At 40.8% G+C, this 26661-nt stretch overlaps 1 pseudogene; it reads right to left on the reverse strand.

Annotated features, from left to right (window-relative positions):
• Window positions 1-4093: 4093 nt before the first annotated feature.
• LOC148036515 (peroxiredoxin-2E-2, chloroplastic-like) lies at window positions 4094-15214 on the reverse strand (annotated as a pseudogene).
• Window positions 15215-26661: the final 11447 nt, after the last annotated feature.

Below are 26661 nucleotides of genomic sequence, written 5' to 3' on the forward strand. Positions count from 1 at the left end.
ATAACGATGACTTTTGCCAATCCAAATCCAAGGTTAGGTTATCAATCAAGGCAAGTGACCTATAGAACTTACATCATGAATAGTATTTGAACCCTTAACATATGCCCTAGCCGAAGGAAGGAAGTGTTAAGAAACATTTTTGCATAGTATTGCTCTTAGATCCCAAGGGGGAGAGCAAATATACGATGGAAATGTTATATCGTCTATTCTTGCATTGAATGGAAAGAATGCAATTGGTTTTGTTGGTTGATTGAACAACATCGTAAATGCTTTTACATTTAACTGGTTGTTAGTTGTTGTTTGGATGATTATTCTAACTGCTTGTGATTTATGGTAAATGCATGGCAAGGGTCTATGATGACAAGTTGCCATGGGAATAAAGGGATGTTTTCTTGGAAACTGATAATAGGGCTGAATGCCTTGTTTGTGCTTGATTCTTAAATGATTTAATTAAGGAAGGATATATTGCATGGGTGGATCACCTCCATGATCGCACCGCAGATTAACTTGAGAGGGTACTACTTGATTCATGGGCCAAAGGTCGAGTGGTGAAAAGGCCAACCACAGGAATGATGTTTCACTCCTAGATAGCTTGCAGGTTAGTTGGAGCTCTGGACACCCCTTGCTAGGTCTAGAATGGAGTTGAAGACCTCCGTGGCCCCCAACATCTGGGCATGTTAGGAGATCCTATTCTAGATAAAGGATTGAGTTTGTGGTGCCATGTGAATTGGACCAGTTACTTCTGCAGGGCAGAAGGGATACTTCTGTTGGACAGAAGCGACACATAATTTCTCCTGTATGGGCGGGAGACAAAGATTAACTTGAAGATAAGTTAAGGAACTTGTTTGAACTTGTTTGTCAATAGATTGCTTTGCTCTATTTTTGTATTTGTGCTATAAGTTATGTGAACGAACTCTGTTCCCTAAAAGTATTAATTAATGAAGATGACTTTAAGTGTCACACATAAATGTGGTAGGACCTAATTAGAAAACTAAAGCTATTAAGGGAAGCAGGTGGGCGGAACCCCCGACAGGTCCGTCCTACGGCAGGGTGGTCCCAGAAAGCTAGGAGGCTTCTCACAAGGTTTACCGTCTTTAACCTTAGAAATTGTTAGGATAGAACCTCGATTCATGCCGTTTTAGGGGACTAGAATGGGACTATGTCCTATGGGCAGAGAGGTTGAGCAGCGCATCCCTCTCGTTTCCCATTCTCTTTGAACCAAGTGCAACATGGGTCTGCTTCGGATTGGGTATCTCTGCGTAAAGTAGGATGTCCAAAACCTGACGCTAGAATGCTATCAGGAGACCTTGACAACTAGGAACCCAAATTTCATGTCGATCCTAGTGGGTTCAGTCGTGAACATTCCGTTGCAAGGCGGATTCGGGAAACCCTAGGTGACAAAACTTGGAACATTCCCTGGGAGTGCCGGGCAGCAACATTTAGATTCATTTCTCGATAGACCGCTAAAAGAGTGCCTGGAAAGTCGATGGGCGGGCACCTTACACCAAGAATCTATAAGAGAATGCTACTTCTTTGTCCTTCATAATTTTAATTTATTTCACATCCAAGAATAAAAGAATCAATGTTATTTTCTCATAGTAGAATTTGCATTTGGTTTGGTTTCAAATGTATCAAATTTTCATGGGGTTATACTTTTTATCTCATATCCAATGTAGTATATAAAATGTCTAAATATTAGTAACAATCATTATGGAAACCTACATGTGTGGTTTTCAATTTTTTGAAGGACACAATGTGTGCTTACATTACCCATGTATTACTACATCCTATTTGTGGTATCTGCCACCCTTGACTACAAGTGTTTTGATTCTTGTGATCATTGTCTTTATGGCATGCAAATTCATAGCTTGCAAAGTAGCGTTACACATATGGGTGAGCCTCAGGCCCTTGTTCATTCTAATGTTTATGGGCCTATGCCACCCTGCAAATCATTAGATGGTGCAAAGTATTTTGTTACTTTCATTGATAATTACTCATATAAGGTCTAGGCATACCCCATAAAGCAAAAAATCAAAAATCTTGTATATGTTTCAGTGTTGGCTTGCTTTTGTTAAGAACCACTTTGGGTATCAAATAAAATGCTTATGATCTGAGAATGGGGCAAGTATGTATCTAAAGCCTTTGAATAGTTTTTTATGAGAGAGGTATTAAGCATTAGTTCACCATCATGTGCATCCCACTTTAGAATAATATTGCTAAGCACATGAGCATGATGATTTAGGAGTGACTCCATAAATAGTAGGCTTAGTCAGGTAGGTTCACCTCAATACTTTTGGGCTAAGGCAATTACTACTATCATACATTTGATTAATTAATCCCCATGTACTGCTCTTGACAATCAAGTTGTAACGAAGGTATGGTTTGGAAAACCTCCATCATATGCTCATTTGTGTATCTTTGGCTTTCTGCCATGTTCCCAAGGACAAACATAATAAGCTGGATCCTAAGTTCGTGAAATGCATCTTTCTTGGCTATGGAGATGTAAATGAGATGGGATATTACTTATGGTATCTGTAGGCTCAAAAGGTCATATGCAGCCATCATGTTGTTTTCCATGAGGAGAAAATGCACAAGAAGCCTGAGCAAGTCATTGAGGTATGCAGGGTGATATTTCAAGAGAAACCTCAAGTTACTGTACAACTAGCTAGACAGTTTGCAATAGCTAATACTCCAATGATTGAGGACCTTGATGTTAGAGAGGACATACAAGCCCCACAACTTCTTTTGAGGAAATGTACTAGAGATAAATGTTAGCTTGATCAGTTTGCACCCACTACGGATTATGCTATGGTGAGCCTCTTAACTATGATGAGGCCATGTGCATAAGTGATACTCACTCTTGGGAGAGGACTATGCAGTCAAAGTATTACTCATTGCAAAAAAATCATATATAGGAATTGATTCCTTTGCCTAGTGGAAACAGTGCTTTGCTATGCAAGTGGATGTACAAGTTGAAAAGTACCCCTAGATGCTCCATGCTAGCCTATAAGGCTAGATTGGTTACTAAGGGTTTTAAGTAAGAGTATGGTATTGACTTCGATAAATTCTACTCTCCTATAGTCAAGATTACTACCCTATGCTTGGTTTTGGCTTTGGTTGTATGCAGCTAGACTTGGATCTCTATCAAATGGATGTCAAGATGGCTTTCTTACATGGGGACTTGCATGATGAGATTTATATATAGTAGCCGAAGGGCTTTGGAAAAAAAATGAAGGAAACAACTAGTATGCAAGTTGAGAAAGAGCCTTTATGGCCTTAAGTAGGCACCTTAATATACCATTAGTGAATTTACGAATTTCCCATAAGTTTAGGACTTATGGTCAAAATTTTCTCTTTGCTATAACTCTCACATCATGGCTCTGAATTTGGTGTTTAATAGCTCAATAGATTCCATTTTTTCATAATGTCTCCAATTATGTACTAGATGGTAGCTTTGGGTGACTTAAAGGTGTTGAGAAACATGATCTAGAGCTATGCTAGCTATGACGGATGGAGGTTATAAATATAAAACATGATTGAGATAAAGAATTATAGAATTAGTTTCCAAGATAGATTAACTTGGACTCATAGACACAATCTTGAGTGACACAGAATGAAAGTACTTCTTGTATTAAAAATGAGTGTCAACAAGTACATGCTTTTATAGCTTTTGGATAGATTTGTCATATCTCCTAGCCTCTTCAGGGCATAGATTCAACCTTTATGGGCAAGCATCATTTGCTATTCTCAACACCCCCACTCAAATGATGAGTCTCTACCCTTGCTGGCTTTTGCCCCCCCTACATGCAGACATGGACTAGGAAACTAGCTCTTTGGCAGCCTAATCAAGTTAAGGCTTGAAACTTTACATTCTTGGTAAGGGTTTTAAATCCACTTTGGGAAATTACATCCACTAAGGAAAATTCTTTGTCAACAGCAGTAGTCTACTACAAAGATTGTGCTAGAAAAAGTGCATATGATTTTAGAGTTTTGGGTATTAGCTATACCAGCATTACATGTGAACTCAACGTGGAAAAAGAACCTGTACTCAGCTTCCCTGAGGAAATTATTGAGCATGAACATGTCGAGACAATCAAAGTGCTTTGAGGATGTCTTCTGCTCCACTGGTGCTAAAGGATCCACCTTCCTCCAAGTGCAACACTTTCACCATCCCATCCTCTGCGAGCAGTGAGTATTAGCTTGACTGCACACCAAGCCCCACAGGCTTGCCCCTCAAATCCAAGGTTGCTCCCATGGCTTTGGTGAATCCAAGGTTTTCATCTGGCAGCACAATAGAACCTTGTCACCCACCCCAATGCTTTCCCCCTTGCTCGCATGACAAAGGCATCATTGACTGAAATACACGTGATGGTGTCTACACCCTTGGCACAGAGTTCATTAGCCTTCTCCAGGAACCCGGGCAGGTGCTTCTAGGAGCAAGTGGGGGTGAAGGCTCCAGGCATAGCAAAGAAGATAGCCTTCTTGCCCTTGGTGAGGTCACTGATGGAGACGGTCTGGACTTGGCCATCCTTGTTGAGGTAGGCGAAGGTGGCCTATGGTAGCTTCTATCCAACATAGATGGGAGCGACAACCATTGAGATGGAAGCAAAGGCTATGGACGCAAGGCCATGTCAGCCGATGGCGACAATGCTGTGGGGATAATTGATGGACTGCCTGTGCATGTTCAATAACCCTGAGTTGCAAAGAAAGGTAGAGGACACAAAGCTGAAGGACTTGAATCTAGTAAGCATGCAAGGCAGGCTTGTGGAAGAAGACCTCTGCAGCAGCACTGACGGCGATGCCAGAGGAGACACCATAGCCTTGGCCATCATCATGCTTGCTTGCCCTCTCCTCAATTTCTGGTTTGTTTCTTCTTCTTCTCTTCTTCTTCTTCTTCTTCTTAAGACAATGAGGCCTAAGGTGTGGATATGGCAAATAGCCTTAAGGTAGGTTCAATTCCTACTATCCATTCATAATAGAAACAGGGCTAAAGAAGGATTATACTCTAATGTAGCTAGTCATAGCTCACCATGGCTTTGATACCATGTTGAGAAACACGAATCTAGAGCTATGCAAGCTATGGTGGATGAAGGTTATAAACATAAAACATGATTGAGATAAATAATTATAACTCAAGTGAATTAGGTTCCAAGATAGATTAACTTGGACTCATAAACAAAATCTTGAGCGACACAAAATGAAAGTACTTCTTGCATTAAAAATGAGTGTCAACAAGTACATGCTTTTATAGATTTTGGATAGTACCACTATACTCACTATGCATATGGGATTTTGGGAATCCCTTCCTAGAGCTTCTAGAGCATACATCTTTGTCATATCTCCTAGCCTCTTCAGGGCATAGATTTAGCCTTTATTGGCAAGCATAATTTGCTATTCTCAACAAAATGCATCTTTTTTTGAGTCCCAATGTTCTATATAATAAAAAATGAGACTTGAAAGTTTTCCAAATTCACCAAAATTGTGTTCCTAGGGAACGGTGCCATAGGTTTGATGCTTGCATGCATATAGGTTTTCAGCTTGGGTACATACTGCTCCCTTTGCTTATCGGATTTGGTTACATGTATCTCTAGGATCACATACATTTTACCCCCCCCCCCCCCCCTCTGGGGGGGGGGGATGTGGATATGTCAAATAGGCTTAAGGTAGGTTCAATTCCTACTATCCATTCATAATAAAAACAGGGCTAAAGAAGGATTATACTCTAATGTAGCTAGTCATAGCTCACCATGGCTTTGATATCATGTTGAGAAACACGGATCTAGAACTATGCTAGCTATGGCTGACGAAGGTTATAAACATAAAAAATTATTGAGATAAAGAATTATAACTCAAGTGAATTAGGTTCCAAGATAGATTAACTCAGACTCATAAACAAAATCTTGAGCGACACAAAATGAAAGCACTTGCATTAAAAATGAGTGTCAACAAGTGCATGCTTTTATAGCTTTTGGATAGTACCATTGTACTCACTATGCATATGGGATTTTGGGCATCCCTTCCTAGAGCTGTTGAGATATCGAGCTCCACTCGTGATACGCCAGGGTGACCGTTGTGTATTTATGTCACCGACTTGTGAGTTGCAGACGCGGTTGGTATACCGCCCATGAATAATAGCTACATGTTAGCTATCCTTATCTACTCTAGTTTGTGGCTCAGTTAGTATGCCACCTTAGTTAGTTGAGTTTGGTTTGAGACCCATATATAGGGTTCTTCTATTTCTTTGTACTTGAGTTCTTTTAGCTTACACAACTAAGAAGAGGAAAACTGTTTTCAGCCTCCACCCTTGTGTGTCTTCCCCCATTGTGCAAGCAAGAAAGCTTCAAGCGAGACTCCTTCCTTCTCTCCCACAATCTTGACATGGTATCAGAGCCTTGTTCGTGGTAAGGAGCTCAAGAAAGCAAGCCAAGCTCGCGGTGTTCTGGTAAGAGGAGCAGTGTTGCTTTCATTTTCTGTTTTGGGAGCAGATCTCTGCAGGTAGCACAATCGGAAAGTGCAGGAGTGTATTGTCTCAGGTTGAGACACCCTTCGCGGTGAAGCAAGAGGGCAGTATATGCTGCGGGAAGGGGCTTTAGCCCTCGGCGACCTTGTTTTTTTAATTTGAGGCCATTTCGGGGCCTGTTTTGGAGGCGGAAGTTCTCTGCACGCACTCAGAAAAAGGCCCAGTTTTATGCTGTGCAGCCACTGTTCTACAGGTCGGTGAAAAGTTACTGTAGAAATTGTATCGTATGCTTGTGCGCAGAGACATTGGGAGTTACAGAATCATCCATGTTGCCTGTTGATGAAAAATCGTCACTAGGAAGTGACTGTGTGGTCAAATACCACTTTCACCAGTTTTGCAGATTTTCCCTTGTGAGGGTGAAGCTGTGTTTTTTGTAGTGACAGAATTTTTTGCAGTGTTCTGTAATGGCATCTGATTCTCTTTCACAGATTGTCACTGAAAAGCTTGACAAGAACAACTTCCAAGCATGGAAGTTTAGAATGACGAATTTCCTTATGGGAAAAGGATATTGGGAATTTGTTGTAGGAAATGAAGAAGAACCAGTTCTTCCTGATGTTCCCAATCAACAGCAAATGCAGACATTTAAAACATGGCATGAGAGAGCCAGGAAAGTTATGTACTGGCTGTCTATCAGCATTTCAGACTCTATGATTGTGCATATTCAGGATGCAAGTACGCCAAAGCAGGCATGGGATACTTTGTCAAAAATGTATAGCACAAATACGCAAGCCAGGAAAATGCAGCTCAAGCAAGAGTTGCATAATGTGCAAAGAGAAAATATGAGCATCAATGACTACCACATGAAAGTGAAGAAGATTGCAGATGCACTTACTTCCATCGGGTCGCTAGTGGAAGATGATGATTTAGTTTCTGTGACCTTGAATGGTCTAGGAAAGGATTATGCACAGTTTCGGACATCCATTTCAGTTCGTGAAAGATTTCCTGATTTTGAGGAGCTGATTGCTCTTCTAATTTCTGAGGAGCAAAGAAATGGTGGTGCATCTTCTTCAGGAGGAACTTCAAAAGAAGCTGCCTTCTACTCAAATGCTGGAAGAGGTAGAGGCAGAGGCAGAGAAGGCCGATTTGGAGGCCGTGGCAGAAATCAGAATATGCAGCAAACTCAAGAAAACCAGTCCTATGGAGGAGGACGTGGTAACTCTAGAGGCAGGGGGAGCCAAAGAGGTTGTGGTGGATGGCAAAGAGGTCAAAATGCAAACAGTAATGTTGAATGCTACTACTGTGGTAAAATGGGTCATATGGCTAAAGACTGCTATAAAAAGCAGAATGACATCATGAATGGAAAACTGCAACAAGGGAATTATGCATCTTCTAGCAGACAGGGTGATGACAGAAATGAGCATTTGTTCATGGTGCAGCACATGAACAATTCTGTGACAAGTGCAGAAGAAAGCAATGATGTATGGTATGTTGACTCAGGTGCATCAAACCACATGACAGGTCATGCAGAATGGATGGAGGATGCAAGGAAAATGGAAAAACTAGGATTTGTGGAGACTGGTGATGATACTGCACATCCTATTGTGCAGATTGGAAAAATTCCCTTGTCTATGCAGGATGGGAAAAAGAAATACCTGTTTGATGTATTTCATGTCCCGAATATCACCAAGAATCTGGTTTCTGTCGGTCAAATGGTTGAGCACGGCTTGCAGGTCAGATTTAATCCTCATGGATGCTTTGTTGAGGATATGAAAAATAAAGGTCGCTTGATAGCAAAAGGAAAGAAGAAGGGCAGAATGTTTACGTTGGATGCAGACATGTCTGAATTGAGTGCAGCAATGTTTGCACATGGGACCGGTGTAGTTGCAGATATTGATATATGGCATAAACGCATTGGTCATGTTAATGTACAACGACTTAAATCAATGCAGGCCCAAAATATTGTTGCAGGATTGCCAAAATTCAAGGTTGCAGAAATGCATAAGGTATGTGAAGCCTGTCAGTTTGGAAAACAGGCAAGGAAACCATTTCCTAGACATGTTCAAGAGAGTGAGAAGCCATTGGAATTAATCCACTCTGATGTGTGGACTACTAAAGCTGCATCTCTTGGAGGCTGTCATTATTTTGTCACTTTTATTGATGACTATAGCAGAAAAGTTTGGGTGTATTTTATGAAAAAGAAAAGTGAAGTTTTTGGGCATTTCAAAACCCTTAAAGCTATGGCTGAAAAAGAAACAGGTCTGCAAATAAAATGCCTAAGGTCAGATGGAGGGGGAGAGTACCTCTCAAATGAGTTTGTAAAGTTCTTGCAGGAGCATGGCATAAAGCAGCAATATTCATGTAGTTATACCCCACAACAAAATGGAATTGCAGAAAGGAAAAACAGGCATATTGGAGAGGTATCTCGTGCCATGCTCAATGAAAAAGACTTGCCAGATTTTTATTGGGCTGAAGCAGTTGCTACAGCAGTCTACATAATGAATAGGACTCCCACTGCAGCAATACATGGAATGATTCCAGAGGAGAGGTATACTGGTAGGAAACCAGATATTTCTCATTTGAAAATTTTTGGTTGCATTGCCTATGTACATGTGCCAGATGAGTTGAGATCCAAGTTGGATCCAAAAGCTGAGAAGTGCATCTTTATTGGTTACTCTCTGCAACAAAAAGGGTATAGATGCTATAACCCTTCTACTTGTAAGTCTACAGTGAGCAGAGATGTTGTTTTTGATGAGATGAGTAGCTGGTATAAACCAGTAAATGTGATTGATGATGTAGATGCACAAAATGGTAATGCTGCACAAAATTCACAGCAGCAGTCACAAAATATTAGTGGACCTGGAGCGTCCTCTAGTAGTGGTTCACATTCTTCACCATGGACAGGCAGATTGAGATCAGGAGAATCTTCTCAAAGTAATGCAGATAGTGGTATGCAGGTATCACGAAAAGGAAAAGAGAAGGTTGATCAGTCCATGTTTGATGTGAATGCAGGTCACTCTTATGTGGATGGTGAATCCAGTGGCTCAGAACAGAGCATTGATGATGAGTTGGGTATTCCTTCTATTGTTACACCTGGAGTAAGGAAGACCAGGGATGTTTTGAGAGCACCTAGGAGTGAACCTACTTTGCGCAGGTCTACGAGAGCTAGGTATCCTGTGGATAGGCTGAAATATGATGGATTTACAGCCATTTACTATGCATATATGGTCAAAGTGATACAGGAACCAGAACCCACATCTTTTGAGCAAGCCATGGGAAAAGAAAAATGGGAGAAAGCCATGGATGAAGAAATGGATGCCTTGGAAGCAAATGCTACATGGGAGTTAGTACCTTTGCCTAAAGGTAAGAATGCAATTGGCTGTAAGTGGGTTTATAAGGTGAAGCACAATGCAGATGGTTCTGTGAACAGATGCAAGGCAAGATTAGTAGTCAAGGGGTATGCACAAATATATGGCATTGACTATGAAGAAACATTCAGTCCAGTTGCAAGGATGGCAACTGTAAGAGCAGTCATTGCTATGGCTGCATCAAAGGGATGGTCTTTACATCAGATGGATGTAAAGAATGCCTTCTTGCATGGTGATTTGCAAGAAGAGGTCTATATGGAGCAGCCACCAGGTTATGTGCATGCTGTTCATCCTGAGTTTGTTTGCAGGTTGAAGAAAGCCTTGTATGGCTTGAAGCAAGCACCTAGAGCATGGTCTGACAAGATAGGACAGTATCTTGTCACTATTGGCTTTCAGATTTCCAAGGCAGATTTCTCACTTTATGTGAGAAAAACAGAGAAAGGTATTATGCTACTTGTCATTTATGTTGATGATTTGATTATGACAGGTGAGAGTGATGAAGATATCCTTCATGTGAAAATGCTATTGAAGCAGAAGTTTAAGATGAAGGATTTGGGAGAGCTGCGTTATTTCTTGGGCATTGAGGTGATTAGATCACCAAGTGGGATACAGCTCTTGCAGAGGCAGTATGGATTGGACATGCTGTCCAAATATGGGATGATAGGCTGTAAGCCTATTTCAGTTCCTTTGGAGCAAAATGTGAAGCTGAGCACAGATGCAGGTGAGCTTCTAGAAGACCCTACTATGTACAGACGCATAGTAGGAAGTTTGATTTATATGACTATTACCAGACCAGATTTGAGCTATGCTGTTGGATTGGTAAGTTAGTTTATGCAGGCTCCAAGGAAACCACATTTGGATGCGGCTAGACGCATACTCAGGTATGTGAAGTCCACATTGCAGTATGGACTATTTTCTGAGACTGGGGTTCAGATACAGTTGCATGGATACACTGATGCTGATTGGGCTGGTAGTATTTCTGATAGACGATCTACCAGTGGATATGTGTTCTCTTTTGGGAGTGCTGCTGTCACTTGGAGCAGCAAGAAACAGCCTACAGTTGCCTTGTCGAGCACAGAGGCTGAGTACAGGGGTGCAGCAATGGCTGCATGTGAGGTAGCTTGGTTGCATAAGCTACTTTATGATATGCATCAGTCTAAAGATGGACCAGTTGTCATTTATTGTGACAACATGAGTAGTATACACTTTGCAAATAACCCAGTCTATCATGCTAGAACAAAGCACATTGAGGTGCATTATCACTATGTGCGAGAGAGGGTTTTACTAGGTCTTATTGATCTAGTTTATGTCAGCACAGAGGATCAGGTAGCTGACATATTCACAAAGGCATTGGGCGTAGAGAAGCTGCGCAAGTTCAGAGACCTGCTTGGTGTGCAGGAATTGGGATTGAGCTCGAGGGGGAGTGTTGAGATATCGAGCTCCACTCGTGATACACTAGGGTGACCGTTGTGTATTTATGTCACCGACTTGTCAGTTGCAGATGCGGTTGGTACACCGCCCATGAATAATAGCTACATGATAGCTATCCTTATCTACTCTAGTTCGTGGCTCAGTTAGTATGCCACCTTAGTTAGTTGAGTTTGGTTTGAGACCCATATATAGGGTTCTTCTATTTCTTTGTACTTGAGTTCTTTTAGCTTACACAACTAAGAAGAGGAAAACTGTTTTCAGCCTCCACCCTTGTGTGTCTTCCCCCATTGTGCAAGCAAGAAAGCTTCAAGCGAGACTCCTTCCTTGTCTCCCACAATCTTGACAATAGCTTCTAGAGCATACATCTTTGTCATATCTCCTAGCCTCTTCAGGGCATAGATTCAGCCTTTATGGGCAAGCATCATTTGTTATTCTCAACAAAAGACATCTTTTTTTGAGTCCCAATGTTCTAAATAATAAAAAATGAGACTCGAAAATTTTCCAAATTCACCAAAATTGTGTTCCTAGGGAATGGTGCCATAGGTTTGATGCTTGCATGCATATAGGTTTTCAGCTTGGGTACATAGTGCTCCCTTTGCTTATCGGATTTGATTACATGTATCTCTAAGATCACATACATTATAATCCCCCCCCTCCCCCCCTTGGGGGGGGGTGTGGATATGGCAAATAGCCTTAAGGTAGGTTCAATTCCTACTATCCATTCATAATAAAATAGGGCTAAAGAAGGATTATACTCTAATGTAGCTAGTCATAGCTCACCATGGCTTTGATACCATATTGAGAAACACGGATCTAGAGCTATGCTAGCTATGGCAGACGAAGGTTATAAACATAAAACATGATTGAGATAAAGAATTATAACTCAAGTGAATTAGGTTCCAAGATAGATTAACTTGGACTCATAAACAAAATCTTGAGCGACACAGAATGAAAGCACTTCTTGCATTAAAAATGAGTGTCAACAAGTACATGCTTTTATAGCTTTTGGATAGTACCATTGTACTCACTATGCAAATGGGATTTTGGGCATCCCTTCCTAGAGCTTCTAGAGCATACATCTTTGTCATATCTCCTAGCCTCTTCAGGGCATAGATTCAGCCTTTATGGGCAAGCATCATTTGCTATTCTCAACAAAAGGCATCTTTTTTTGAGTCCCAATGTTCTAAATAATAAAAAATGAGACTTGAAAGTTTTCCAAATTCACCAAAATTGTGTTCCTAGGGAATGGTGCCATAGGTTTGATGCTTGCATGCATATAGGTTTTCAGCTTGGGTACATACTGCTCCCTTTGCTTATCGGATTTGGTTATATGTATCTCTAGGATCACATACATTTTAACCCCCAAAACAAGCCCCCCCACTCGCCCTTAAGGTAGGTTCAATTCCTACTGTCCATTCATAATAAAAACAGGGCTAAAGAAGGATTATACTCTAATGTAGCTAGTCATAGCTCACCATGGCTTTGATACCATGTTGAGAAACACGGATCTAGAGCTATGCTAGCTATGGCGGACAAAGGTTATAAACATAAAACATGATTGAGATAAAGAATTATAACTCAAGTGAATTAGGTTCCAAGATAGATTAACTTGGACTCATAAACAAAATCTTGAGCGACACAGAATGAAAGTACTTCTTGCATTAAAAATGAGTGTCAACAAGTACATGCTTTTACAGCTTTTGGATAGTACCATTGTACTCACTATGCATATGGGATTTTGGACATTCCTTCCTAGAGCTTCTAGAGTATACATCTTTGTCATATCTCCTAGCCTCTTCAGGGCATAGATTCAGCCTTTATGGGCAAGCATCATTTTCTATTCTCAACAAAAGGCATCTTTTTTTGAGTCCCAATCTTCTAAATAATAAAAAATGAGACTTGAAAGTTTTCCAAATTCACTAAAATTGTGTTCCTAGGGAATGGTGCCACAGGTTTGATGCTTGCATGCATATAGGTTTTCGGCTTGGGCACATACTACTCCCTTTGCTTATCGGATTTGGTTACATGTATCTCTAGGATCACATACATTTTAACACCCCCCCCCCTCCGCCCCCCTTGATGCTAGTTTATCCTCTAGATAACTATGCCTAAGGATGTGGGTTGCCCCCTTTGAATTCCTACAAGGCTTCTAGCTCATGCAATGTTAAACAAAGTATAGGCAATTTAGAAGAGAGTTTCAATATATTCTTTAGAGTTTGTTTCCTTTATAAATTTTTCCTTCTAGCTCCAACATTCTTTCTTGGTATATCCAAACTTGTTGCAACTTTTGCATCTTGGTTTTCCTTTGTTCAAATAGTCTTGCTCTTTTGGTACATTTCTCACACAAATCCTATAAACAAGTTTTGAAGAAAAGCCTTTGTTGTAAAGTGTAGTTACTACAGGGCTTAATGTAGAGTCTTGGGCTTTCTCCTTAAGCTTACTTTCTTGCTCATAAAAAGTGGCTTCAACTACTTTGAGTTTTCTATCAGTTATATTCCTTAGTGTTGCTACCACTTGCTTATAACCTTTGTTAGGTTTATCCACACTATTGAGTAGCACGATGACGGCTTCATCTTCTTCAATATCTTTGCATATTGAAGATAGCTATACTTTCACACTTTTAAATTTGTTTATCAATGATATTAGGGAGTCATATTGGTTTATATCAAGCTTGAAAATTTCCATTGATAGATTGATTTTATAGTTCTTTGCTTGGGATCCAAATATCTTATCTAGCTCATCCCACGCCTCCTTTGTGCTTTTAAATCTAGAAATGTGGTGGAGGACATCATTAGATAAAACCCAAGCGATTATCTTGAGGGCTTTATTATTTTTCCTCTTTCTTCAAGTTGAACCATTAGGGACTTTGAGGCATTCAAGAATCTCCCAAAGGTCTTTTCCTCTTTAGATGATACATGGTTTTCATTTTTCGTGTGAAAATGGTTGCCATTGAATTTTTCCATTGCTTCTATTTTTGACATTATTTGGAGTGGAGAGGTCTTACTGGTGACTCACATGGTAGTGTCTAGCTTTGATTTACAAATAGAAAGGATATTTGGGAGATGACAAGAGAGTTTGATTTATGAGGAAACTTGCATACAAACACCCCTTTATGCTTTTACAATATCCGATTTAGCCTTTCACGAGTGTGAATAGCCTTCTGATAAATGGTTTGTACAATTAGTATGAATAGGACTCGTGTTAACTTGTTTTGAAACTATAATAGTGTCCACGCACACATTGCCATATAGGGTAGAGGGCATTCATACTTAGAGTTGATACATGTGGAAACTTGCATCCTATTCTACACTCAACATCCGATGTGTATAGAGTTTGATATAATCAAAATAATGAAAATAAATACCAAGATACTCAAACCAACGAAATTCCCCAATGTGTATTACTAGATGAAACCAATACAATAGTCTCAATAGAGATGGAAATGCTAGTGATAAAATACTTGGGAATAATCAATGGAGGGACAATAGAATCTCATAGACTCAAGACAACCAATGATACATAGAAAATGGAAGAACTACTACTAGAAGTTGTGACTTAAGACATACAAAAGAGACACTCTATTTTTGTTGTAGTACTCACTAGTCGAAGGGACACACATAAAATTTAATAGTCAAGCCTTCATCTCTCGGTACCTTTCTTGAACCTTCTACTTGGGCACATCTCTCCCTTATATAGCATGTGTGCTACGATATTCTCTCTATCCAAGTGTCGTATCAATGGTCTTAATTGCTCCTACACCTATTAGCTCATTAGTGCACTATTGGAAGCCCTTACTTTCAATATTGCTACTACCACCACCTTTAACATTGGCACACATGGTGGGCTTTGACCCATAGAAATACTCGCTAATGTTGCCTTCATCCTTTGTGTCAAGTGTATCATCTTGATGGATTTGGTGCCAGTGTAGAGGTGAGGCGATGAGGGCCAAAGGAGGCATGGGAGGCAATGAGGGCCAAAGGAGGCATGGGAAGGCAATAAGGGGTGAGGTGGATTGGGATTGGGTGGAGGCCAAAGCCGGCGGGTGCTGTCGGGCTAGGATGTTGGGGTTGTAGTGGGGGGAGTGGGTTGTATTGGAGGTGGTATTGCTGTAGCCAAAAATCCATCTAACCCCAAAGGGGAGGCCGTGTGGGACATTGTGGAAGATGAGCTCAGCTTCTTGCAAGCGTTTCCAAATAGATGGCTCTGAGCCAGATTTGCTACCAGAGTTGATCACTCTCAAATGTAATCTTGGAGTGGTATGCTTGTAATCCTTCAAGTTTGAGTTTATGCACGATCTTGGCACTCATGAGGGCAAGATGTGGTGCCATCGCTTGAGGGAGAGGGCTTCATAGGGCCCAAAGCTGGTTAATATTGGCCAACTTCATGATGTCTAGGGTGGGAGTGGAGGGGTCTTCAAAGACTGGATCATTAGGATTAGGATCTCCACCTCCCTAACCATTGCTTAGATCATTAGGATTTGGGGGATCCTTCTTTCTGATTTGGGCATGGCTTCTTCTCAACTTTGGCTTTGGGATGGAGGCAAGTTCTCTGATGGCATTTTGGTGGAGGGTAGGGATCTACTCAATGATAGGGAATACCCACCTTCATGTCATAGGCCACTTTGGTCACATTTTCTATGGAATGTGCTACCAAAGAACGTTGTACTCCACCTTCCAATCTTGCAGTTTAGGTCTAGTTTGGCCTGCTACCACACTTGACTTCACTCCTCAAGCTTGGCATTTTTCTACTCTAGCACTTGGTAGTGCTTGACCATCATTTGCCACTTTGAATTTGCAAAGCTAGTGCCACTGGATAAGTTAAAGAAGTTTAAAGTTGGTGGTTTTGGTGAAGCATCATCCTCACTCTTGGGATTGACAGCGAGCTTGTCCATGGAAAATTTCTTTCATTTTCCTATGGACATGGGGGGCTTTTCTCTTATTCCTTACTTCATAAGCAGCAGATCTACAGGAATCTAGAGTGTAGGTAGTCCAATCTGGGATAGGCGACAAGTTTGAGCTTGGCAACAAAGCCACATGTAGAGTGGTAGTGTGACAGGGCGGAGCTAGTAGGGGTGCTCTTACCTTACTATTGGTAAATGGGTGGGGCTGTGATGGATTGAGATTGTGGGTAGAGGGGATGGACTTGGCATCAGAGTTTGGTTCATGTTAGGTAGAGATGGGAGCTTGGAGCAAGAGTCTGTCATGGTAGCTAGGAGATCTCAGTTAAGCTTTTTCCATTGATCAAGCCACTGTTGCTCGTACTCGTGCTAGAGTTTCTCAATGATCTCCAAGTAGAGTGTGGTCACAGCATCTAAGAGCTCTAATCTAGCCAAAAAGACATTCTCCCTCTCTAGCTGCTGGGCCATGTTCCCCAAACGTCATTTGCAAAGGTCAACTGCACCTATTGGCATGCCTCCAAACTTTTTTGATGTTTGTGGAGGGTAGCATCATTCTATCGAAGCTACTTGGAGAGGGCGGTGTTGGCGTGCTTAAGGCAATCCACTTGGGTAGTGAGTTCCTATTGTTTGCTGCTATGAAGTTAAGAACCCATTGAAAAAGTTCAGTGATTGGTGACCCATTTCCTAGTAGAACTCCAGTAGGATAAGAGCACGTTACTAGGACACCGATTGATGTTGGGGGTAAAGACCCTTGTGCCTAGTTGCCTATATATTGGTTACATTGATAGTATTTGCATACTTGTACACTTGTACATTGTAGGTGATGAGAGTCCATTACTATCACTTTATTCTTTATTCTTTCAGTGATATTTGAATAAATGGAAGGCCATTCACACATTATGACTATTGGAGTTCCCACATCTTGTGTCTCTCTCTCTTGCTCTTGCTCCTTCTACCGTAGCTCTTGCTTCTGCTCCATGCTTCCACTTTAGGGCTTAATCATTTCATTTGGTATCAAATCTATTGCACCAGCATTGAGGATCTAAACCCAACATAGCTTGTATTCAAAGGTTTCTTCATTGGCAGCCATGGCTTCTCATTCAAAGGTATGTTTTTTATACTCTTGTCATCTAGGCTACTTCTAGTTGCATTGGATCTCTTCTAGGCCTTCTTCGGAAACCCTTAGATCTTGCCTTGCCCTCCATTTTCCTTAGCCCACCTTGTAGTACCTGTAGGATAGGCAACATGATTTGCACCTATTCCTAGTTTGATCTCTCCTGCTCAGCCCAGTCACTCCTTAGTCACTCCTCGATCCTTTAATAAGCTCTGGGCACTCTTAGCATTTTTGTTGATCATTGGCATCACCTCTTGACACTTGTATTTGTCATTGATTCCCAATTTGTGACAGTTTGCTGTCATATAGCTTAGGACAATACTTCATTCATTTTTTGGAAGTCACTCATGCTTCCCGAGATGTTTAATTGATGTCAAATCATCAGGGGATGTTATGCCAATGTATTAGAATTCTTTGGGAATAATTTGAGCACTTTTTTGCTCAATTTTATAGAGGTTTTTTTACTGCTATAATAAGCAAGGCTAAATGCTATTTTATTAGTGAAAGTATATCTCTATTACTCCTGGGTGCTTTACTGATTACTTGGGTTGATATACCGATGCTTATGCTTGGTTCCTTTGCCTAGTGGAAAGCGTGATGTGCCATGAAAGTGGGTGTACAAGTTGAAAAGTACCCCTATTGGACACCCCAAGCTGGGGATACAAGGCTAGATTGGTTGCTAAGGGCTTCAAGTAGGAACATTGCGTGGACTTTGATGAAGTCTTTTATCTTATTGTGAAGATGACTACCCTATGTTTGATACTAGCTTTGGTTGCTCAACTTGACTTAGATCTTTATTAGATGGATGTCAAGATGACTTTTCTTCATGGAGACTTGCATAATTGATGGGGAGGGGTGTGGCAATAGAGGAGTTGCCATTTAGAATTGAGAGGATCATCAGAGTGAGGGGGCTTATTTTGCTTAGTGATATGGTTGTATGGGACGAAGGTGTAATAGGGGTAGAGAAAATGAAAATGAGATACAAGGGGGGAGTATTTTTCTCTTTCAAGGCTCAAAGCTTCAATGGATAAGAGAAGTAGAGAATTTTTTCCATCATCAGGAGGTCTTCCTTCTTGCTTTTTTTGTGAAGGAGAGGAGATGTATTTATAGGCATGAGGGGGAGTATGTAGTTGTGACTGATTCTTTTGGCTACTTGTCAAGAGCCAATTGAGATTTATTAAATATTCATTTTGATTGCTTACCTGTTGGATGGTGGCATGGGGATGATTATTTAATGATTTTTATCTCTCCAAAACGTAAAAAAGTAATTTTAAATACTTTTTCAAAAATATATTTTTCTTTTCAAAATGACTTTTTCTAGTGGTTTTTGGCCTAGTTACTTCATGACTTATCTAGTATATTAAGTCATGTCATACTCTTTGATACTTAACTTACCCAATATCATGCTCATTGTTGCGTGTTCTTTGTCTACCGATTGAGGCTTTTGCAATTTGACTTGCGGTTACGAAATCAATGCGATCCTCGACACATTAAATGGAATTAGGAATGCCAAATCAAATATAATGAGGGAAAATTTATATGATCAAGTTGTCATAATTTTATTTATGAGGTGTCTTTGCTTTTTGTTGGCTAGGAACATTGAGGCGTCTTCTCGTGTCGAATTGTGGAATGGATTTAATGCGAGAATCAATATTAAGAAAATTACATGCGATCACTTATGTGACAACTCGACGAGTAATTTTTAAAATGCCTCAAGTCCAAATTTGTTTCTTGATATGAAGCGCTGTGGCAGGAACATTACATCCTCTCCTCCATAGAGGAATCGAGATGCCCTCATCTTGAAGAATAGTGGAAACTATTTTTCTAGAGCTGTCTCTTCTATCTAGGTGGCATCCTCCTCAAGATAGTCTTTCCACTGGATAAGATACTCTCTAATGGTTCTATTTCTCAGAGGTTTCACTTTTACATCTAGAATCTTATCACGATGGAGTTCAAGGGCTCCTTGACTAGGCGTTACAATTTGCTGGTCATCAAGAATATGATCTTGATTTGCCACATAAGATTTTAGAAGACTAATGTGAAATACATTGTGGACTTTCACATAATCAAGAAGTTGCAATTTGTAGGCATTAGCTCCTAGGCGTTTGAGAACCTTGTATGGTCCACAATACCTTGAACTCAACTTTTTGAACTTTTCTAATGACAGAGAACTCTTCTTTGGGCATACACGAATGAAACCCATATCTCTCTCTTAGAATATATGCTCTTGCCATCCTAGATCAGCATAAGCTTTTTGATGGTCTTTGGCAGCTTTGATGTCTTGTTTGATAATTTTGACCTAATCATCCATGTCTTCTAGCATTTTCTAGGAAGCCTCAACCTTTAGGGTTGGATTAGAGAAATTTAGTGGCGCCAAAAAATCTTGCCTATACAATGCTTAAAATGGAGTCATTTGAATACTTTGGTGATATGATGCATTGTAGGAAAATTCTATTAAGGGAAAATACTATTTCCACATTGTCGGTTCTCTGGAATAGTAAGCTCGCAGTATATCTTCAATGACCTGACTAACCCACTCTATTTGACCATCAGTTTGGGGATGGTAAGTTGTGCTAAAGCAAAGCTGGGTTCCAATTACTTCAAATAGGCTTCTCCAGAAATGTGACGTAAACAAAGAGTCACAATCACTAATGATCTGTTTAGGAAATCCATGAAGCCTAAAGATTTCTTTCACAAACAGTCATGCGATATCTGAAGCTTTGTAGTTGGTCTTCATCAGGATAAGATGAGTGACCTTTGTCAGCATATCCACAATCACCATGATTGAATTATATTCTCCTTGAACAGAAGGTAAGTCAACTATGAAGTCCATAGTGATGAACTCCCATTTCATTTGTGGAATGTCAAGTGGATGGAGCTTGCTTGGCATTTTGACACACTCCACTTTCACCCGCTGGCTGTCAAGATTGTGGGAGAGAAGGAAGGAGTCTCACTTGTAGCTTTCTTGCTTGCACAATGGGGGAATACACACAAGGGTGGAGGCTGAAAACAATTTTCCTCTTCTTAGTTGTGTAAGCCAAAAGAACTCTTATACAAAGAAATAGAAGAACCCTATATATGGGTCTCAAACCAAACTCAACTAACTAAGGTGGCATACTAAGTGAGCCACGAACTAGAGTAGATAAGGATAGCTGTCATCTAGCTATTATTCATGGGCGGTGTACCAACCGCATCTACAACTGACAAGTCAGTGACATAAATGCACAACGGTCACCCTGGCATATCACGAGTGGAGCTCGATATCTCAACACTCCCCCTCGAGCTCAATCCCAATTCCTGCACACCAAGCAGGTCTCTGAACTTGCGCAGCTTCTCTGTGCCCAATGCCTTCGTGAATATGTCAGCTACTTGATCCTCTGTGCTGACATAAACTAGATCAATAAGACCTAGTAAAACCCTCTCCCGCACATAGTGATAATGCACCTCAATGTGCTTTGTTCTAGCATGATAGACTGGGTTATTTGCCAAGTGTATACTACTCATGTTGTCACAAAAATGACAATTGGCCCATCTGTAGGCTGATGCATATCATAAAGTAGCTTATGCAACCAAGCTACCTCACATGCAGCCATTGTTGCACCCCTGTACTCAGCCTCTGTGCTCGACAAGGCAACTGTAGGCTGTTTCTTGCTGCTCCAAGTGACTGCAACACTCCCAAAAGAGAACACATATCCACTGGTAGATCATCTATCAGAAATAGTACAAGCCCAATCAGCATCAGTGTATCCATGCAACTGTTTCTGAACCCCAGTCTCATAAAATAGTCCATACTGTAATGTGGACTTCACATACCTGAGTATGCGTCTAGCCGCATCCAAATGCGATTTCCTTGGAGCCTGCATAAACTGACTTACCAATCCAACAGCATAGGTCAAATCTGGCCTGGTAATAGTCATATAAATCAAACTTCCTACTATGCGTCTGTACATAGTAGGGTCTTCCAGAAGCTCACCTGCATCTGCGCTCACATTTTGCTCCAAAGGAACTGAAATAGGCTTACAGCCTGTCATCCCATATTTGGACAGCATGTCCAATCCATACTGCCTCTGCAAGAGCTGTATCCCACTTGGTGATCTAATCACCTCAATGCCCAAGAAATAACGCAGCTCTCCCAAATCCTTCATCTCAAACTTTTGCTTCAATAGCATTTTCACATGAAGGATATCTTCATCACTGTCACCTGTCATAATCAAATCATCAACATAAATGACAAGTAGCATAATACATTTCTCTGTTTTTCTCACATAAAGTGAGAAATCTGCCTTGGAAATCTGAAAGCCAATAGTGACAAGATACTGTCCTATCTTGTCAGACCATGCTCTAGGTGCTTGCTTCAAGCCATACAAGGCTTTCTTCAACCTGCAAACAAACTCAGGATGAACAACATGCACATAACCTGGTGGCTACTCCATATAGACCTCTTCTTGCAAATCACCATGCAAGAAGGCATTCTTTACATCCATCTGATGTAAAGACCATTCCTTTGATGCAACCATAGCAATGACTGCTCTTACGGTTGCCATCCTTGCAACCGGACTGAATGTTTCTTCATAATCAGTGCCATATGTTTGTGCATACCCCTTGACTACTAATCTTGCCTTATATCTGTTCACAGAATCATTTGCATTGTGCTTCACCTTATAAACCCACTTACAGCCAATTGCATTTTTACCTTTAGGCAAAGGTACCGATTCCCATGTAGCATTTGCTTCCAAGGCATCCATTTCTTCATCCATGGCTTTCTCCCATTTTTCTTTTCCCATGGCTTACTCAAAAGAAGTGGGTTCTGGTTCCTGTATCACTTTGACCATATATGCATAGTGAATGGCTGTAAATCCATCATATTTCAGCCTATCCACAGGATACCTAGCTCTGGTAGACCTGCGCAAAGTAGGTTCACTCCCAGGTGCTCTCAAAACATCCCTGGTCTTCCTTATTCCAGGTGTAACAATAGAAGGAATACCCAACTCATCATCAATGCTCTGTTTTGAGCCATTGGATTCACCATCCACATAAGAGTGGCCTGCATTCACATCAAACATGGGCTGATCTACCTTCTCTTTTCCTTTTCGTGATACCTGCATACCACTATCTGCATTGCTTTGAGAAGATTCTCCTAATCTCAATCTGCCTGTCCATGGTGAAGAATGTGAACCACTGCTAGAGGACGTTCCAGGTCCACTAATATTTTGTGACTGCTGTTGTGAATTCTGTGCAGCATCACCATTTTGTGCATCTACATCATCAATCACATTTACTGGTTTATACCAGCTACCCATCTCATAAAAAACAACATCTCTGCTCACTGTAAACTTACGAGTAGAAGGATTATAGCATCTATACCCTTTCTGTTGCAGAGAGTAACCAATAAAGATGCACTTATCAGCTTTTGGATCCAACTTGGATCTCAACTCATCTCGCACATGAACATAGGCAATGCAACAAAAAATCTTCAAATGAGAAATATCTGGTTTCCTACCAGTATACCTCTCCTCTGGAGTCATCCCATGTATTGCTGCAGTGGGAGTCCTGTTCATTATGTAGACTGCTGTAGCAACTGCTTCAGTCCAGTAAAAATCTGGCAAGTCTTTTTCGTTGACCATGGCACGAGATACCTCTCAAATATGCATGTTTTTCCTTTCTGCAATTCCATTTTGTTGTGGGGTATGACTATATGAATATTGCTACTTTATGCCATGCTCCTACAAGAACCTTGCAAACTCATTTGAGAGGTACTCTCCCCCTCAATCTGACCTTAGGCATTTTATTTGCAGGCCTGTTTCTTTTTCAACCATAGCTTTAAGAGTTTTGAAATGCCCAAAAACTTCACTTTTGTTTTTCATAAAATACACCAAAACTTTTTTGCTATAGTCATCAATAAAAGTGACAAAATAATGACAGCCTCCAAGAGATGCAGCTTTAGTAGTCCACACATCAGAGTGGATTAATTCCAATGGCTTCTCACTCTCTTGAACATGTCTAGGAAATGGTTTCCTTGCCTGTTTTCCAAATTGGCAGGCTTCACATACCTTATGCATTTCTGCAACCTTGAATTTAGGCAATTCTGCAATAATATTTTGGGCCTGCATTGATTTAAGTCGCTGTACATTAACATGACCAATGCGTTTATGCCAGATATCAATATCTGCAACTACACCAGTCCCATGTGCAAACATTGCTGCACTCAATTCAGGCATGTCTGCATCCAACGTAAACATTCTGCCCTTCTTCTTTTCTTTTGCTATCAAGCGATCTTTATTTTTCATATCCTCAACAAAGCATCCATGAGGATTAAATCTGACTTGCAAGCCCTGCTCAACCATTTGACCAACAGAAACCAGATTCTTGGTGATATTCGGGATATGAAATACATCGGACATGTATTTCTTTTTCCCATCCTGCATAGACAAAGGAATTTTTCCGATCTGCACAATAGGATGTGCAGTATCATCACCAATCTCCACAAATCCTTGTTTTTCCATTTTCCTTGCATCCTCCATCCATTCTGCATGACCTGTCATGTGGTTTGATGCACCTGAGTCAACATACCACACATCATTGGTTTCTTCTACACTTGTCACAGAATTGTTCATGTGCTGCACCATAAACAAATGCTCATTTCTGTCATCACCCTGTCTACTAGAGGATGCATAATTCCCTTGTTGCAATTTCCCATTCATGATGTCATTCTGCTTTTTATAGTAGACTTTAGCCATATGACCCATTTTACCACAGTAGTAGCATTCAATATTTGTTGTTTGCATTTTGGCCTCTTTGCCATCCACCATGACCTCTTTGGCTCCCCCTGCCTCTAGAGTTACCACGTCCTCCTCCATAGGACTGGTTTTCTTGAGTTTGCTACATATTCTGATTTCTACCACGGCCTCCAGATCGGCCTCCTCTACCTCTGCCTCTACCTCTTCCAGCATTTGAGTAGAAGACAGTTTCTTTTGAAGTTCCTCCTGAAGAAGATGCACCACCATTTCTCTGCTCCTCAGAAATTAGAAGAGCAATCAACTCCTCAAAATCATGAAATCTTTCACGAACTGAAATGGATGTCCGAAACTATGCATAATCCTTTCCTAGACCATTCAAGGTCACAGAAACTAAATCATCATCTTCCACTGGCGACCCAATGGAAGCAAGTGCATCTGCAATCTTCTTCACCTTCATGTGGTATTCATTGATGCTCATACTTTCTCTTTGCACATTATGAAACTCTTGCTTGAGCTGCATTTTCCTGGCTTGCGTATTTGTGCTATACATTTTTTGACAAAGTATCCCATGCCTCCTTTGGCGTACTTGCATCCTGAATATGCATAATCATAGAGTCTGAAATGCTGATAGACAACCAATACATAACTTTCCTGGCTCTCTCATGCCATGCTTTAAATGCCTGCATTTTCTGTTGATTGGGAACATCAGGAAGAATTGGTTCTTCGTCATTTCCTGCAACAAATTCCCAATATCCTTTTCCCATAAGGAAATTCGTCATTTTAAACTTCCATGCTTGGAAGTTGTTCTTGTCAAGCTTTTCAGTGACAATCTGTGAAAGAGAATCAGACGCCATTACAGAACACTGCAAAAAATTCTGTCACTGCAAATAACACAGCTTCAGCCTCACAAGGGCAAATCTGCAAAACTGACGAAAGTGGTATTTGACCACACAGTCATTTTCTAGTGACGATTTTGCATCAACAGGAACCAAGGATGATTCTGTAACTCCCAATGTCTCTGCACACGATGAAATTTCTACAGTAACTTTTCACCAATTTGTAGAACAGTGGTTGCACAGCATAAAACTGGGCCTTTTTCTGAGTGCGTGTAGAAAACTTTCGCCGTCAAAACAGGCCCCGAAATGGCCTCAAATAAAAAAAACAAGGTCACCAAGGGCTAAAGCCTTTCCCGCAGCATATACTGCCCTCTTGCTTCACCACGAAGGGCGTCTCAACCTGAGACAATGCACTCTTGCAATTTCCGGTTGTGCTACCTGCAGAGATCTGCTCCCAAAATAGAAAATGAAAGCAACACTGCTCCTCTTACCAGAACACCGCGAGCTTGGCTTGCTTTCTTGAGCTCCTTACCACGAACAAGGCTTTGATACCATGTCAAGATTGTGGGAGAGAACGAAGGAGTCTCACTTGTAGCTTTCTTGCTTGCACAATAGGGGAATACACACAAGGGTGGAGGCTGAAAATAGTTTTCCTCTTCTTAGTTGTGTAAGCCAAAAGAACTCTTATACAAAGAAATAGAAGAACCCTATATATGGGTCTCAAACCAAACTCAACTAACTAAGGTGGCATACTAAGTGAGCCACGAACTAGAGTAGATAAGGATAGCTGTCATCTAGCTATTATTCATGGGCGGTGTACCAACCGCAACTGCAATTGACAAGTCGGTGACATAAATGCACAACGGTCACCCTGGCATATCACGAGTGGAGCTCGATATCTCAACATTGGCAATTTAGGTATTTAGTAACATATCTAAGTACATCATGCTTCAGTCTTTCCCAATAGTAACTTTTTCGAACAACATTAAAAGTCTTTGCATAGCCAGGGTGTCTTGAGAAGTGGGAGTCATGGGCTTCCCATAATATCTTCTTTTTCAACACTTGACTGAGAGGAATGTAGAGCATTGTCTTGAAATAGACAAGTCCATCATCCACAGTGAAATTTTGATATTTAACTCTAAGCTTAAGATCAATGTTCTTAACTAGGATTTCTCTAAGCATTAGCTAATACTTAGGATCCTTATCTACCTCTTCTTTGGCTAGCTCAATGATTGGATTACTAGGCATCAATATCATGGTAGCTAAAATCTCTCCTTTAGATGGCTCTTCGATGATAAGTGCATTCAAAAAAGATTTACGACTTAATGCATCGGCAATCACATTCTCTTTTCCAGGTCTAAACTTGATTTCAAAATCAAATTCTTGCAAGACTTCAATCCACCGATGCTACCTCATATTGAAGTCTGGTTGAGTAAATATCCATTTGAGACTTTTGTGTGGTGAGTGACCAAAGTAAACTTACTTGCAAGAAGATAGTGTCACCACAATTCGAGAGCATGGATCACAGCTAATAGCTCGAGATCATGGGTGGCGTAATTCCTCATGGATTTTGAGTTTCCTTGAGGAATAGGCTATTTGATGACCTTGCTGCATACGCACACAACCTAGTGCAAGAGAATTTGCATTTGTTACGACCTGGGAGAGTTGGTGGTTATCCAAAAAAAATCACCAGCATTTCGCTTAGTGATATGGTTGTATGGGACGAAGGCATAATAGGGAGTAGAGAAGATGAAAATGAGGTAGAAGGGGGGAGTATTTTCCTCTTTCAAGGCTCAAAGCTTCAATGGATAAGGGAAGTAG

This window comes from Lygodium microphyllum, chromosome 5, assembly GCF_053477565.2.
Source record: "Lygodium microphyllum isolate KBCC chromosome 5, Lygodium_microphyllum_v1.1.10, whole genome shotgun sequence".
NCBI lineage: Eukaryota > Viridiplantae > Streptophyta > Polypodiopsida > Schizaeales > Lygodiaceae > Lygodium > Lygodium microphyllum.